The sequence below is a fragment of the Coenobita brevimanus genome, chromosome 68 (genome assembly GCF_032717465.1).
Source record: "Coenobita brevimanus isolate Jiangsu-jjx chromosome 68, ASM3271746v2, whole genome shotgun sequence".
Classification (NCBI taxonomy): Eukaryota; Metazoa; Arthropoda; class Malacostraca; order Decapoda; family Coenobitidae; genus Coenobita; species Coenobita brevimanus.
Window position 1 is genome coordinate 9539129 of NC_137021.1, and position 18049 is coordinate 9557177.

The following is an 18049-nucleotide window of genomic DNA, read 5'->3' on the forward strand; positions in this document are numbered from 1 at the left end:
TCTCTCTCCTTCCTTTCTCCCTATTACCTTCCTTTCCTTCCTTCGATTTCATTCCTTCTTTCCTGCACTCTCTTCCCTCTTCCCCCTTTCGCCCTTCCTCTAGTTTTCTTTTTCATGCATTCCTTCCTCTTCATTACCAACTACCATCTACTCCCTCCCCCTTTCCCTATCCTTCCCTCCCGTCTCTCTTCCTGAAACTTCCCCCTTCCTTCTTTCTTCAGCATCTCCTTCCTTCCAATCAACTTCCTTCTACCCCCCCCTCATTTTCCTTCCTTTCTTCCCCTCTTTTTCCTGAAACTTCCCCCTTCCATCTTTTCTCTTCCGCATCTCCTTCCCTCTTTCCCCTTCCTCTTTTTCCTTTCTTACTCCTTTTACATGACCTTCCTCTACTCTCATGCTTCACCTTCCCTCCCAGCAGCTGACTTTCTCTTCACAGTTCCATCTATTTCAGTCCTCTCCCTTCTCCCTCTTCTCCCTTCCTTCAACTTTCAACACCCTCCTTTTTCCCCTCCTCTCTTTTCCCTCCCTATCTTCCTGTCTTCTGCCTCTCTCTCTCTCTCTCTCTCTCTCTCTCTCTCTCTCCTTTTTCCTTCCCACTCTCTTCGCTTTTATATCTGTCTCTCTTATTCTTCCCCTTTTCTTTTCTTCTCTCTCTTCCCATCCATCTCTCCCTCTCTGTCTTTTCTCTTCCTCCCTGTCTCCCTGTTTCCCTCACCGTCCCCTTTTCCTACCTCCCTTTCCCTCCGCCTCTCTTCCTTTCCTTTCTCCCTATATTTTCTCTCCCTCTCTCATCTCGTCTCCTGGTTTAGTCTTCTATCCTCCCTTCCTCTCTCCCTTCGTTCTCTTCCTACTTTCCTATCTACCTTTTCTCTGTCCCATCCTTCCCTGAATACACAATCTCTCTCTCTCTCTCTCTCTCTCTCTCTCTCTCTCTCTCGTGATGAAGGTGGAGAGGATGAGGCAAGAGGAGATCGAGGCTTCAGAAGTTGGGAGCAATCAAGTAACACGGCCAAAAATAACACCTGGCATTACACAAAAACTCTCTCTCTCTCTCTCTCTCTCTCTCTCTCATCGGCGTGTGTGTGTGTGTGTGTGTGTGTGTGTGTGTGTGTGTGTGTGTGTGTGTGTGTGTGTGTGTGTGTGTGTGTGTGTGTGTGTGTGTGTGTGTGTGTGTGTGTGTGCCATTTCATTACTCATGTATTCCTTTTATATGTGCTTCTCTCAATGTCTCACGTCTCCCCACTTACAATGTGGTTAACTTATCCGCTGGCTCCTTCCGTCCCTCTAGCCTACCCTCACCTTCACTTGCACACTCACTTTCATCTCCAATTTCCTTCTCACATACAATAGCACATTCACCTACATCTGTAACCTCAAGTTCACCTGAATCCCTACCTTTACCTACACCAACACTTTTATCCACATACTTTCTGGCGTTTCCTTCCTTCCCTTCAGCCTATCATCATTTTCACGTGCACACTCACTTTCCTCTCCAATTCCCTTCTCACATTCAGCATCACACTCACCTTCGCTTGTACCCTTACGTTCACCTGCACCCCTATCTTTACCTGCACCATCACACTCACCTGCATCAGACTTACTTCTAAACCGACATCCTCTCTTCACACCGACCTTCGCCTATATCCTCACTATTATTCTTCTTCTTTCATCTTTATCGTTACCTATAGGCTACCTGTAATACTATATATACTTACCTTGCTGAGACATACATACATATATACTGGGTCATATTTACACAAACGGAGAGAGATACATACATAGAAAAAGAAACACACATATACACATGAAAACACACGAGTAACACATATGGAACCAGATACATAAAGTACACATATAAGGAAACAGTTATGTACACACACATACATAAACACACATAGGCATACAAAACACATAAGAAACACACAAGGAACCAGATACACATAGTACACATACAAGGATACAGTAACGTACATACACAAGTAAACAAACAGGTATACACAGATGGATGACCAGAAAAAGTTGTATACAAACAGGCAGAGAACAGGAACGTAAACAGTAAGTTGTGTTTTGTCAGCTTAGTAGGCTTTTTAGTCCCATTTCCTTAAAAGATTTGATATATATTACAGATGATTATTCGCTCGTAGATATAAGGAGAGATATGGTAAACAGAGAGAGAGAGAGAGAGAGAGAGAGACCTATTTGTCTTGCTAGATGGGGTTGTAAAGGCCTGGGTGGGCGTGAAAGGCTCCCCGTATTTGTTTTAATTATAAACTTTCCCATCAGACGTTGTCGAGGGGAGAGAAGTGGGTGGGTGAGAGGGGAGGGGGGTGGGCGGGTGAGAGGGGAGGGGGGTGGGCGGGTGAGAGGGGAAACGGGGTTCTAGCAAGAGGCTCTCATGTCTAAATGTGTCTGTGTCTGTCTACGAGCCTCTGTCATGTCTACGTGCGTCTGTCATGTCTATGTGCGTCTGTCATGTCTACGTGCGTCTGTCATGTCTACGTGCGTCTGTCATGTCTGTCTACGTGCGTCAGTCATATCTGTCTACGTACGTCTGTCATGTCTACGTGCGTCTGTCATGTCTGTCTACGTGCGTCAGTCATATCTGTCTACGTACGTCTGTCATGTCTACGTGCGTCTATCTACGTATGTCTGTCACATCTGTCTATGTGCATCTGTCATGTCTACGTGCGTCTATCTACGTGCGTCTGTCATGTCTGTCTACGTGCGTCTGTCATGTCTGTCTACGTGCGTCTGTCATGTCTGTCTATGTGCGCCTGTCGCGTCTGTAATGTTCGGTCGTCTAGTTAGGTCTTGTTAATTTTAGGTCGTAAGTTCAGTTCGCATGGTTTACTGCAGCTGTTAAGTTTATTTCAGATGGTCAATTTCGATGAGCGGTTAATTTCAGACCCACGCATTTATGAAGGGAGTACCTGATAAGAATGACAGACAGATGGATGGATAGACAGATAGATAAAGAGACAGATGGATGGGTGGATGAATAAAGAAATACAGATAGACGGATAAATAGATAGAGAGAGGGGGGAAAGTTTATTACAAGCTATTAATTTCAGCTCTAGTATCTTAAAGGGAAATGTGATGATGGATAACCAGCTGGATGGATGATGGATGAAGAGATACAGACAGATGGACAGATAGATGGATAGACAGATACAAGCAATATAAATAGATGGATGGATGATGGGTGAAGAGATACAGACAGATGGACAGATAGATGGATAGACAGATACAAGCAATTAATTTCAGCTCCAGTGTCTCACAGGGAAAAGTGAAAAAAAATGAAAGATAGCACAGTGCGGTGACCATAATAAATAAAAAGGCAATTGCATATCATACCTCATGGATCAAGACATCTACACTGGCAACACACATACCTGAGGATGTAAAAAAAAAAATCAGTGAGATCATCATGAATGAATATTCTAACGAAATCAGAAGTAGCAGTTTAGGAAAACGTAGGGGAGAGAGAGAGAGAGAGAGAGAGAGAGAGAGAGAGAGAGAGAGAGATAGAATAATGTAAATCCAACATTAAACTGGCGACAATGAGAAACGCGAGAGAGAGAGAGAGAGAGAGAGAGAGAGAGAGAATAATGTAAATCCAACATTAAACTCGGGACAATAAAAGAGAAATAAAAAAAGAGAAGGAAAGAAGAAGAGAACTGCCTAATTCCAGCGTGAAGTAAAGTATACTGAAAACAGGAGGCAGCAAAGAAGACAAGAGGAGGAAGAAAGACGAGGAAAAAGCAGGAAAATGATGAAAGAAAAAAAGAAGGAAAATATGAAAGACGGAAAAGATGGAAAAAGATGAAAATGGAAAAATGCTGCCTAATTTTAAGGTGAAAAATGGAATACGGGAAATAGAGACACAGCTTAATAATTATCAATAAAAAAATGGGAGAAGGAAAACGAAAAATGAAAAACGCAAAAAAAGAAAAAATGCCCTATTCCAGTGTAGTAAGAAATAATGGTGGAAGGACGCAGATTAATAATAATAAGAAAAAAAAACGAGGGAAAAGAGAATGGAAAAGAGGGAAAACTGAAGCGTGAGGTATATAAGGAATAATTAAGACTTGAAGCACGGTTAACAATCACTTCCTTCACATACCACGATCCGCCAGTATGGTAATTTTCGGCCAATAATCACGAATTAAAAAGAACAGAGAAGATATAAGTGGAGAGAGAAGAAACAAGAAATGGGATTAATAAAAACACCTAAACCCTACAAGAACTCCCCATTATTTAAAACAGCACAGAAAAATCTCCCTAATATTAAAAGAGCAAAGAAAAAAAATACTCCTTCATATTTAATGTAAAAAAAGGGATAAACTAGAGGCAGAACAGACGACGACAAAAATAATTCCACGATTATAAAATTACAATCGATAGGAAGTACGGGTCCATAATCAGCACAATATAATCAAGAAAAAAGGGACGGCAAAAGAGAAACGAAAAGCAGAAAAGACACAGAAAATGGATGAAAAAAATGTCTAGTTCCTGCTTTAAGTAAGAAAGAATGGACGCAGGAAGCGGAGTTAACAATCACTTTCCTCAGACAACAGAACCAGCCAGGAAGTTTAATTGCCTGGCTAACAGTCAGGAAAAGAAAAGAGGAAAAACTAGGAAGGAAGTGCAGACGATGAAACAATAGGAGAAAAAGATGAAAAGGGAAAACCACGTATATCCATCAAAAACTCTCAACTATTAACAGAACGAAGAAAAATAAGCAAACATGAAGTAGAGAAAAGAAGGCCTATATTCAGCAAAAACTAAGAAACATTGGAAGGATGGAAAATACGTTTATAATCAACTGGAGGAAATAAAGGAAGATAAAGAAGACACAAACGGAGTAGGAAAAAGATAAAGGAAGGGGGAGTGAAAGGAGAATGAACAAAATGAAAAAAAAAGGAGAATGAAAAAGAATGAAAAATCTAAAAAAAGAAAACTGCCAAATTCCAGCGTGACTTAGGGAATAATGGAGGCAGGAAGCGGGGTTAACAATCACTTCCCTCAGACAACACGACCCGCCAGAAAGTTTAATTGCCTGGTTAAGTGTGTCTGAGAGAATCAAAAGGCGAGGGTAATGAATTTAAGGCCCGTGTGTGTGTGTGTGTGTGTGTGTGTGTGTGTGTGTGTGTGTGTGTGTGTGTGTGTGTGTGTGTGTGTGTGTGTGTGTGTGTGTGAGAGAGAGAGAGAGAGAGAGACTGTGCGGCGGGGTCGGATGGACGTGCGTGTTAACTCGATACGATTTATTCAATTTAGGAAAGGTTTTCGAACAAGGGAGGTTAAACAGGCTTTCACAGAACCTTTCACTACAAAAATTTCCCACAGGATAATGAAAATCGTCTGTAGGAAGCAAGGATAAACCAACAAAGTAAACTAATTCAAGGGAACAATAATATCTGCAGGGGTGATAGGTAATGGAATCTAGAACAGCACAAAGGAAACTAAATCGCAAATTGAACAGGCTAAGCGGGACTGTACAATATATGCGACACTTTAATTTCCATACAGTGACAATACGGGATAAAGTCCAACCTAACGTATATATTTACCTTTCTGCCTGTCTATTTACCCAGCTACCTACCTACCCATCTATATATCTACTGTATTTTTTTTTTACCTTACCATTTATTTACTGTACTTACCTACCGACCAGCTTACCTGTCTTATTTTTCCACCTAACCTAATTGCCCTTCTAGCTAGCTACCCTGCCCACCTACCTATCAGCCACTTACCTCTCCCTGCCTACCTACCTACCTATATATTAATGATAATAACCGTAATCATTAGAAAACAAAATATATATCAAAGAACAAATGACAGTGCTGAATCGACCTCATTTCCATATAACGAACAGACCCAAATTTACAGCCACTCACAAAATCATCCAGTACCAGGGAATACATCCGCCGTAGTGAAAACCAAATAATCTTACCTACACAGTCGCAGGTCATCTTATACGCTATGTTAAACTTCAACGCCGATTCGAAGTGGCTGCCATTACCTTGGAAACACTTTCAGACGCATCGAATGCATGATGGTTGAATGTTTCTCAATCTCTTCACTATTATTTTAATTATTTTTCTTTATACAGAAGAATCTCAAGGGTGATTCCCTAACGTTTTTCGGACGCAAGGAGCTTCACTCCCGTAGACTTTAGGAAAGACCCATATTATGACCCTCACGGTCTCGCACTGGTCAACTACTTATTTTTATTCTTGTTACCTTCAGACGCTTTTATTCAGCTTTAGAGAGACTTCAGAAGGTGAAGTGGTTAGAAACGACTTTGCTAAGAGTTCTCCCTTCAGCTGAATAAAATCATCTCGCAGTAAAAAGAGTAACAATATATGGCGCCACCACGGTGAAGAAGTTAACCTGATACTACTGATTTTGCTTCACTCGGATGTGATCGCATCATTAGTCCTCTTACCCCTACGGTTCCTGACTTACGCGACATCCTGAATAATGGCAACGACAATGAATAAAACGACAGGCATGTGACACCTTAAATCTCATCTGCATACGGCTGGGCACCGGGGAAAGCTAAGATAACAGGATAACGGGACGCTGACCTATGGCGTACCGGGATACATACGGTGCCTCCCGGTATTTGCGGGGGAAACTCTCGCAAAATGTACCGGTTGTGGCGTGACAAAGTTGGTCGCGTTATCTAAGGGAGATAAGGCAAGCTGGGGGTAATGGGTGAGGGTGGGGGTGCGGAAGGGGAATGAGGAGCGGGGAAAGGGGTACGACTGAGGATGGAGAGGAGGGGTGAGGGGGGACAGGAGGTCGAGGGGTGAGGTAGGAGGTTGAAGGGTGAGAGTGGGAGTGGAGAAAAGGGGGTAGAGATGAGGCGGAGGCTGGGGGTAGGAGAGGGATGAAGGAGGTGGTACTGTATAATGGTTCGAGTCCTCTTGCTTCCGAAACACATTCCTACCATCCACTTTTCAGTCCAGGTCTCCCTGTTTACGCTATTCCTCTCTCTCTCTCTCTCTCTCTCTCTCTCTCTCTCTCTCTCTCTCTCTCTCTCTCTTTTCCCCCAGTTTTTACTCTCCATTAACTATTCCCCTCTTTCTCTCCTTCCGATTCCTATTTTTCCTATTGTTCTTTCAAGTTCTCCTCCTGGAATTCCACTTCTTCCTTTTCTTCTTCTTCTTTTCCTCCTCATCCTCCTTCCATCCCTCGTAAACTACAGGCACTGCAACACAACACACCCTCTCATCCGAAACCCATTCCCACCACTCGCTTTTCAACACCTTCCAGCCCTCTTATTCATTCTTTCATCTTTTATCTTCTTACGGTCCTCCTTTTGCTTTCTTCCTCCATTCCCCCATCCTCTCCTTTTTTCTGTCCCTTTCTTTTTCCTATCCCTCGCTCCTTCCTCTGCCATTTTATCTCCCAGCCATTCTCTCTCTCTCTCTCTCTCTCTCTCGTAAACTCCCGTCACTGTGGCGGACAACACACCCTCTCATCCAAAACCCATCGCCACCACCCACTTTTCAATACCTTCCCACCCACTTCTTCAGCCCTGCCCTACGGTCCAAGCCTGCCAACTGCTCCTATTTACAACATCGGCCTGATTCGCTATATTGGAGCCACATGATGCATTCTTATATTTACCTTTGTGTTTGTATTTTATTCATACAGGTTGTTTTGTGTTTTTAATTTTGCTGTTAATTAACCTACTCATGTTACCGTTTTACTGTATTTAATAATTCATGCAGCTTGTTTTGTTATATTTATCTATTTTTATTTACTTATTTACTGTTACATATATAGTTTGTACTGTACTCACAGTTTACATGTTTCGTTAGTTACTGTCAATGCTACCGCTTAATCGAACACAACACTTTTTCGTCCAATATATACTTTCGCAAACTAGGTATGTTACTGTCATATTTTAATTTTCTTTTAAATCACTGAAGAAAGCTGCATTATAAAACTTGTGTACGTTTCTTTAATCCTCTCTCTTGAACTTCTTGTGTAAAATTCGTCCAGACAATTTCATTCAGCTTTGGGTGATTTTCCCAATGACCAAGGTTAGTTATACATAATTTTCATTAAACCCTTCACAAGGAGATATCACGCTGAAGTTGAACAAAACCGCCTGGAGGTAGTCAGAATAAATTAAAATAAGTCATCACGGTGAGGACGTTACATTTGAGGTGTATCTACAGTACATTAAATGGACACTGAAAGCACTGTGCCCTTTTACAGGTAACTGAACAATAAAAAAAAAATTATTATTGTGCTTTCATCATCATCATTATCATCATCATCATCATCATCATCATCATTTTTTTGTAACTAGAGCATATTAACTGAGAGTATGGTGCTTCTATTTTTTGCCAATGAAGCATAATTCATAAAACTGAGTACTGTACTTTTATTTCTATTTTTTTTCACAATCATATAAACAGCGAGTATCATGCTTTTTTATTTTTTAGATCAATGAAACATAAAGAGTAATGGCTTTTTTGGAGGGGAGAGGGGGAGGTCACCTATATTTTTTCTTCTTTTTTGGGGAGGTACAGGGGGGGCAATTGAAGCGTATAATCTGGCAACATAATGTCAGGGAAACATATAAACACGCTGATTTCTACATTATCTAGAGTGCTTCAGTAAACGCTCTATTCTCCTACTCGCTGGGGTAGATGGAAACAAAATGGCTATCCTGACCAAACCTTTACCTAAATGGTCTTTGCCCCGTACCCTGACCTCTCTCTCTCTCTCTCAGAGAGAGAGAGAGAGAGAGAGAGAGAGAGAATCTTAAACCCTACCCAACAATAACATCAAACATTACGACCAAAATTACAACAACGCGTGAGAAGAGTAACGACAAAGAAAACGAGGGCGCCGCAGGGGGTCCAGAGAAGAGGAGGAGGGGGGACTGAATTAAGCTCTCCCAAACATACGATTACCTCAGCGCTCCAGAATTTCGTCCGGCGCGCTCACGGAAATTCCTTTATTGGAGTTAATGTGCAGCAGCAGGCCTTGTTTACGACAGGCAGGGCCATAAACAAGACGTAAAGTGCATTAAGAATATTAAGACGAGGCCAAATATATCAGCACTTGGAGAAACGCGGCCAGATTAAAATAATGCACCCAGGGAATTCTTTAAAAATGGAGGGAAAATGCATCGGGCTCATTTAAGACGAGAGTGAGTGAGTCCCAGAAATTTAGGAGACCCGCAGTGGAAATGATGGGTTATATTTAACTTTTTTTTTTTCTCTCTCTCTCTCTCTCTCTCTCTCTCTCTCTCAGCAGAATGTATGGAAAACAGGCATTATCTTCAATCTCTCTCTCTCTCTCTCCGCAGAATATATGGAAAATAGGCATTATCTTCAAACTCACCTCTCTCTCTCTCTCTCTCTCTCTCTCTCTCTCTCTCCAAGCCAATGACCCAACTCTGGAGCTACAACAACGGGAAATTAAGGGGAAAAAAAAAATAATAATAATAAAATAAAATCTAAATCCAACGACAGTACGATCCTGAAAAATGACATACCAAACACGGAACACAGAGCTTCAGGGGAATTATAAAGCTGAGGCACTGAAAGCTTATAATATAGCGGTATACTGTTGAGCTTGGGTATACTATAGAGCTTTGGAGTATGCCGGAACCGTGCATAAGGGCATCATCGCAGAGAGCATATTTCATGGATTTTCCCCATCGGTTAATCAACTGAATCCGGTGACGATTTTTTACTACTGATTTATTTATTTATTTCAGCTGTTCTTCCTAACCCTATACGTTTTAGTTTGCAAAGGGAAAAAACATTCTCTTTGTGGATGGATGACTGAGGCGTTATAAAAAAAACCTTCAGTTCGAAAAACCTCTCCTAACCTCATCAAAATCGTGTGAGAGTAGCTATCTATCTATCTATCTATCTATAGCCCGACACCCTAATCCCGCAAAGGGTGGCCGCAGACAAAACGCCTCCAAGTCACTCTGTCACCCACCATTTGACTCCCCTCCCCCCAACTCACCCCCCCCTCCCTCATATACCTCTCAACTCCATCCCTCCACCTCATCCTCGGTCTACCCCTCCCTCTCCCTCCCTCCACCTCACCTACATACACCCTCTTAGTCAGTCTTTCATTCTCCATTCTCTCCACATGTCCAAACCACCTCAGTGTATTTCTCCTAATCTTTTCAACCACATCCACATCTACTCCACAACGTTCCTTCACGAGGAGAAATAAAAAGTACTCGGAATGAAGGGAATGTTTCTTTACGGTGCCACAGAATATAACGCCTCGCTTATTTCTAAATAATCTACGGGTCGAACACTCCCCTTTTCGTGAAATGGGAGAGATTAAGTCTACGGGGATTAAAACGACAGTCATTCTCTTCAAACAGATCGTCATTCGTAATTCATTCTTAACAGCAGATGACTGTTATTCTGACTCGAGAGAGAGAGAGAGAGAGAGAGAGAGGAGTGCACAGGGCTCCCTAATTGTCAAAATGCGCGCTAACCCGAATGTCAATACCTCATGTAAGTTACATATTGCCCATGCCGCCCGCTGCTGCCTCGCTGTGCTTTGGTAGTAGTAATGGCAGTGTAAGTGATAGTAGTGACGGGTAAAAAATAATAATAAATCAGTTGTTATGTACTATACTCACATATTTATCCTCAGACGAGATCGTAAATAACTAATACTGCTTTTGTTACTCGGTGGGAAGAAACTCTGATATTTAAAATAATAGTAGTTACCTTAATGCCAATATGACAGCTTTCTTTAACATGGTCAAGCCATTTCCAGGAGAAGTGTCCGTTTCCTGTGCATTACTAACCTCTGACCGAAACCATAACCATCATACAAGCGACTTACAGTTCATAAAATCATCTAAATTTTCTTAAAGTCCTGCCAGATACAGGGTCTGCATTAGAACTGTTTACGTTTTCCGAGTCACAGTAAAAATCAATCAAAAAATCTAGCAAAACTGGTAAAGATTCAAGTTTCAAAATTATGAACTTTTAAAAATCCTTCCCTCTCCATAATACAGTCAATTTTATCGGAACTGGTTGATCCTAAACGCACAGCTGTTATCTAATATAGTCTGAAACTCTATGTCTCTCTTCAGCAACACAGACTTCCTATAAAATATCATAATGTGAAATAATCGAAGTGGCGCCCCAACTGTTCTGATCTATGTGAAATAATCGAAGTGGCGCCCCAACTATTCTGATCTATGTGAAATAATCGAAGTGGCGCCCCAACTACTCTGATCTCGGCTATAATCTGTACATTTATTACAGAGAAGAGAATGGCTAGTAGCATGAGTAGGAGTAATAGCAGTAGCAGAAGTATCCTAACCTAACTTAACCTAAGCTGCAAGTCAATTGCTCAAGTAACACTGCCCACGACACCAGCTCTCTCCCTTGCCATGCTCTATTCGGCTACTTACAATTGTTCTTGCACCCATAGTTGTCCAATTAACAGAAGTAACTGAAGCAGTGTTAAGACTACCGGTGGGAGACGGTAGTGCCGAGAGTAATAGTAGTCGTGACAGCAGAAGCAACACTGTATCACTTGTCGCAAGCAAAGTCGGGGCTGTTCGGCCAGACTGCCTAGGGAACAACTACTAGCAACAAGTTAGTCATTCTTGTTATAATTAAGCAAGCCTAGTCGTAATGGTAGGATAGTCACAGTCGTAGTGGCGGCAATAATAGTAGCAGTATGTTAAAACTGCGACGTCACATTACACTCATTTTTTTTATTGAGGCGAAGATGCACTTGACAGGTTGGTGATAACTGGCTGAATGCAACACGTCCGAATAACATTTACTAACCCAAATTTTACCCTCAGATATTTGTTATCAATTAATAATGCTAATGAGTAAAATGATTATGAAGTAATGTTGCATTCAGCCAGTCATCACCAACCTGTCAAGTGCATCTTCGCCTCGATAAAAAAAACTGAGTATAGTAGTTGTTGTAGAAGTAGTAGTAATATCGCTACCGGCAGTCGTTATCGTATTAGTGGCAGCTGTTGTACAATACGAACAACATTATGAGTACATTATCCGTATTAGCTAGAAACTTCTGCGGGTCTGGAAACATAAATTTCTTCTTTTCTGCCACCAAATAAATACGCTGCAAGTGGAAAAAAAAAATCAAACCAAGATGAAAGAACTATACCAACACCGTTATCATCTGCTTCTAAGATCATATTTTTACTTCATTTACTGTAGCGTTTTCTGGGGACATAAATTTCACTTTTCCTGACGTCTCCTTGCCTCTTTATTCCCCCAAACACATTCCCAAAATTCCCAAAGATATTCATACCTCCAAAAACATTTATCAGCACAGTTATTATCTTTCCCTGACACTATGTTTTATGACTTATTTTTGCATGCTCCTGCAACATAAAAAAAAATTCTCTTTGACCTTTCCCTTGGTCCTCCCCCCCCCCTTTTTTTTTTTTTTTTTTTTTTTGTTCATCCGTTTTCTCCCACCACTGACATGAAGACACTAACACCTATTCCCAGAGATATCTAGGTACACCGCTATCATCTTTCTGCCATATTATGTTTTTATGATAATCTTTGCGGGTACGAGGGACATGGGCGGTCTCTCTCTCTCTCTCTCTCTCTCTCTCTCTCTCTCTCTCTCCAAATGCTTTCCCACTCTTACCAAATACATCCGAAATTGTCTTCTGCTACATTTTACGTTTTTAGCACAGGGACGTATAAATTTCTCTCTGACATTATCCACAGTCCTTACTTTCTCATCATTCCACGCATTTTCCCACTAACCTCAAAGATACCCACAGCGCTATCATCATTCTGCTCTACTTTGTTTTCATGACAGCTCAAATCTCATTACCTCTCGACAATTTGGCGAACTCCAATATTTACCACAGTGCTCGTTTGCCCTTATTTTCGTAAATCATTTTCTCTTCAATTTTTTTTTTTTTTCCACAGCGTTCACTTTTTATTTTGGTATAATATTTTTTCTTCCAGCAACAGTGCTAATTTTATCTCAATTTCGTGTTCTTGTTCTGCTTCCCTTTCTCTCAATTACACACCCTATGGAAAATTTCTCTTCTCACGGGGCACAGTTTTTCTCATCTCCGTGGTTATTTTCTCTCTCTTCTTCACTAGCTTACGTATCAATACCTTTCCAACCTGTTCAAGTCTACTGGTAATATTAAATCACTCTCTCAGTTATACCAAATACATATCAACTTTCCCTCCCATACTCGTACAATACTTTTCTCTTGTTCCTTATTAGCCTACAGTGTGTTTAAGTACCTTTTCATCGTATCCCTCCCACATCGTCAAAACTTTTCAGATAAATAAGGGATATTTTATTTCCGCCTCAAGTTCTAAGGCATTCAAACAAATCATCATGATCATCATCATCATCATCACCCTTGTTAAATATGACAAAATAGGAAAATGAAGCAAAAACAAAAAAACGAATGAAAACCGAAATAGTGAAAGAGGGGGAGAGTAAAATGGATGACAACATTACGGAATACGAGGAAAACAAACAAACGTATCAGCTGCGAGGTACTTATCACAAGAAAGTGTAGTATACGGAAGGTAGAGGTGCTAATGATCTTACCTGTAGGGGAGAGAGAAGTGCGTTAATGAGGAGGATGTTACCTGTGGGCGAAGGTAAATGTGGATTAACAGGGATACGTAGCCCCCACGGGAAAATCAACTAAGACACAAACACACAATCGGGCAATTCACATTCTTCCATTTACCGGGACCTAAAATAAACTCGACGGTTCTCTTAGGTCGGAATCGGATATACGGTGGTAATCTAAGTGGCGAAGGAAATACCGCAACATCTTTCCCTTTGCGATTTATTCTGGATATAAAACTTTTAATATCCTAAGGTATATTACTGATGAGAAATTACGCCGATACTAAAACGGTATAGATAACACACTCGAGAATGTTATGGGGTAATATGTAAAGTAAATCGCCACGGAGGACATGTTACGAAGCCTCCTATACCATGCACAATAAGGCCCACACTCTGATGCAAATTGTCTGAACGTGTAGGCAGGGTTATGGGCTGGAAGAACACCCCGCTTCACTATGCCACGTTTTAACCATTTCTCCAAAGCCGCTAAGACGACAAACCTAAAGTATCACAGAAAAGAGCAGCACACACAACCCCAAAACCCAGGATATCGAGACAGCTGGCGAATAAAGCACAAGAAAGGGAAAAAAAAGAAAGATGTATGAGACAGACAAAAAGGAACAAAGGGGGATGAGAAAAATAAGCCAGGTATTCAGTTCAGGTTTCCATCTCGAGGAGGTAGGCTTTTGTTCCGCTCTCTCTCTCTCTCTCTCCTTGGGTCTAGTTCCTTCTGACCCTCCCAATCTCTCTCCTTTCCTTCCCTCACTCAAATTTCCTTCCTTCTCCTTTTATATCTATCCGTATATACCCCTCACCTATCAATATCTTCACATTCACCTGCTTCAAAGGAAAGACAAAGAAAGGAATGGGAGTGAGATATATGGAACATGAAGGAACGAAGAAATAGACAGACAGACAGACAAACACACAGATACAGGTAGACAGATAGACAGACAGACAGATAGAGAAGGGAATGAAAAAAAATGGAGGAGAAAGGAATGGCAGTGCTAGAACGGGAGTGAAGGAAAAGACGAGTGGAAAGGAAAGGAGAAAAGATATGAAAAAGAAGAGAAATTAAATGAGAAGGGAGAAGAGACGGAATGAAAAAGTTGGGATAAAAGACAATATCTGAGACGGACGGAAAGCAAATGAAACAGTAGGGGAAAGATACAGATTGAAAAGTGCGTGAGAGAGAGAGAGAGAGAGAGAGAGAGAGACGCAATACGGGATAGGAGGATTAGGTGGATGGAACAAAGAAGGGAAGAGACTGATGCTGTACCGTATATTTCGTATTGCCTATAGCCTATCCCACCTAGTTTACAGATAGATAGATATACAGGTAGATAGACAGATAGATAGATTGATTGACTGACTGATAGAAAGACAGACAGAGGAGATAGACAGGTAGGCTGGTAGACAGACTGATTGACTGACATAGCTACCAGTGTTTCTTCGTTATTACTGTCTCCCTTAAATGTCCTTCCCCTCTCACAATATCCTTCCCTTTTCTCCATCTCTTTCTCACTATGTCTTCCTTCTCTCCCCTTACTCTTCCCCCTCCTCCTCCAATCTTCCCTGTCTTTCTCAGCCTTCCTTCTTTTCTCTCCCTTACTCTTCCCCCCACTATCATCATTCCATCTTTGCCTCTTTCACAGTATTCCTCCCTTTCTCTCCCTTTAAGATTCCTACTATTACAATTCTTCCTCGGTCCATTCTCAATACTGTTCCCTTTCTCTCCCTTTTTCTTCTTCCAGCAATACCATTTCCTTACACTGCTCCCTTTTACTTCAATCATCATCATCATCATCATCACCAATACCCCTTTCCTTCCATAGTCTCTCAATATTCCTCCCTTTCTCTCCCTTCAAACTTCTTCCTCCCCTTACAATACCCTTTCCCTTCCACCGTTTCTTTCTCAATATCCCTCCCCCCCTCCCTCCCTCTCTCTCTCTCTCTCTCTCTCTCTCTCTCTCTCTCTCTCCCCTCGTCGTCTACCATCTTTCTCTTTCGCTTGACATCCCCCGGGCTCCCCTCCCCTTCACTGCTTCCTCCTTTCCTCCCACAATTCCTTAGTCCGTTTATTCCTCCTCCTATCTTTCACAATATTCTCCCAATTTCTCTCTCTCTCTCTCTCTCTCTCTCTCTCTCTCACACGACTTTCTTCTTTTTCCAATCCTCTCAGTGAATTCCACTGTTTCCTCATTCTTCGCCACTCCCTTTGTCTCTTTCGGGATATTCTCTTTCATTCTTTTTTTTTCTTTTTCTCAATTTCTCAGTCTCCTTCTGCTTCCTCCTCCATATCTTCCATAAGATCTTAAAATTCCGCCATTCCTTTTTACGCATCATCTTCTATCTTTCTCATCTACATTTTTCTCCCTAGTCACATCCGCCACTTCCTTCCTATCGGTAAGATTTTCATTATTATTAAACTCCTCCCATTCTCTTTCTTCTAACTTATTCATTTTTTCAATCTATTAATTACTTTCTATTCCTATCCAAAGTCAACTATTTGCCTTTCTCTTTCATGACGTCTCCTCCAACTTCTTCCTTTCCAAGACCGCACTCTTCCTTCTATCTTTTTATTTCCTCTAAGTATTTCATTGCATTATCCCTCTACTCTCTCTCTCTCGTCTTCAACCTTCATGCTCATTCTCTCCTTCACTATCTTCTCTCCTCCATTCCTCCTCACCCCATCTTCACCAGGTTCCTCCAGTTCCTATTTTCCCTCCATTTCACCCTTTCTCTCTCCTTTTTTCCCTCCATTTCCTCCGGCCGTCTCGCACACAAAGGCACACAGATTATTGCCTATTGATACTGGATGGAGATATTGAAAATTCAGCCTTCATCTTCTATTTCCGCCAGTGTGTGTGTGTGTGTGTGTGTGTGTGTGTGTGTGTGTGTGTGTGAGAGAGAGAGAGAGAGAGAGAGAGAGAATGGGTGTGTGCGTGTGTGTAGACATTAGTGTTACACTTTATGCTTGTGGGTGTGCAGGTGACATGTGCGTGTGTATGATCTCTTCCCATGTACTTTTGTGTGTGTGTGTGTGTGTGTGTGTGTGTGTGTGTGTGTGTGTGTGTGTGTGTGTGTGTGTGTGTGTGTGTGTGTGTGTGTGTGTGTGTGTGTGTGTGTGTGTGTGAGAGAGAGAGAGAGAGAGAGAGAGAGAGAGAGAGAGAGAGAGAGAGAGCTAAGAGCACACAATTTATGCACGCAAACTAATTACTTCTCGACCACTGACGCTTTCAAATATTTCATGGTTTTCAATATATAATTAAAACCAACATATATTTCACTGAGAGAGAGAGAGAGAGAGAGAGAGTGTGTGTGTGTGTGTGTGTGTGTGTGTGTGTGTGTGTGTGTGTGTGTGTGTGTGTGTGTGTGTGTGTGTGTGTGTGTGTGTGTGTGTGTGTGTGTGTGAAAATGTACCGGAAGGGAGAGAAAACACGAGAAAGATACATAGCGTGTCGGTAAAAGTAAAAACCGTGCGCCAAACTCAAGTGTGAAAGTGTGAAAAGAGGCATGTTAGGAGGAAAAAGAAGTGTGAAAGGAATGTGAGCACGACAGTATGAAGGAAGTGTGGGTGGAGCATGTGAGAAGTGTGACGGGAGAATGAACTCTTACGTAAATATGAAAGACGTGTGGAGGAAATATGAAAGTAGAGGGAGTATGAGAGAAGTTTGTGTGTGAGTTGGAAAATGAGAGTTACATGAAAGATGTGTGAGGGGAGTACTGCTGCAAGTGAGAGGAGTATGAAAGATGCGTATGAGAAGTGTGAATGAAGTGTGCGGGGAGTACGAGTCAAGTACGTGAAAAATATGAAAGAAGGATTAAATATAAAAGAAGTGTGGAATTTGATTGTAAGAAGGAAACACGAAATATGAAAAGTACGAAAGAAATGAGGGAAATGAGAAAGAAGTGTGAGGGAAGTAAGGTATTAAAAAAAGCAGGAGGGAAGCTCTAGAGTGATGGAAACTGAATAAAGTTAGGGAAACCTAAAAGGGTGAATAAAATATGAAAGACGCGAAGGAAGTATAAAAGAAATTTGTGAAAGAGTGCGGAAGGGGTGTGCGAAAAAAATAAAACAGTTTAAGTGTAAGAATACAAAGATAAAATTATAGAGCACTGTTTGTCTGTCTGCTTGTCCACCTAATAATACTATATTGATATTCATAATTACATCCGCCAATGAAACTGGAGGAGGTTATGTATTCGCCTGTGTCTGTTTGTCCACACGACATCTCTAAAAGTTCGCAATTAATTTCAATGAAATTTTGTGGAAAGGCTGGCCATGGGCCAAGAAAGAATTGATTAAATTTGGGGGCTGATCCGGATCCTACGTATCCCGCACAGTATCTCCAAAATTTCTAAATGATTTTCAATAAAATTTTGTGGAAGAGTGGGCCATGGGACAATGAAGAATTTATTA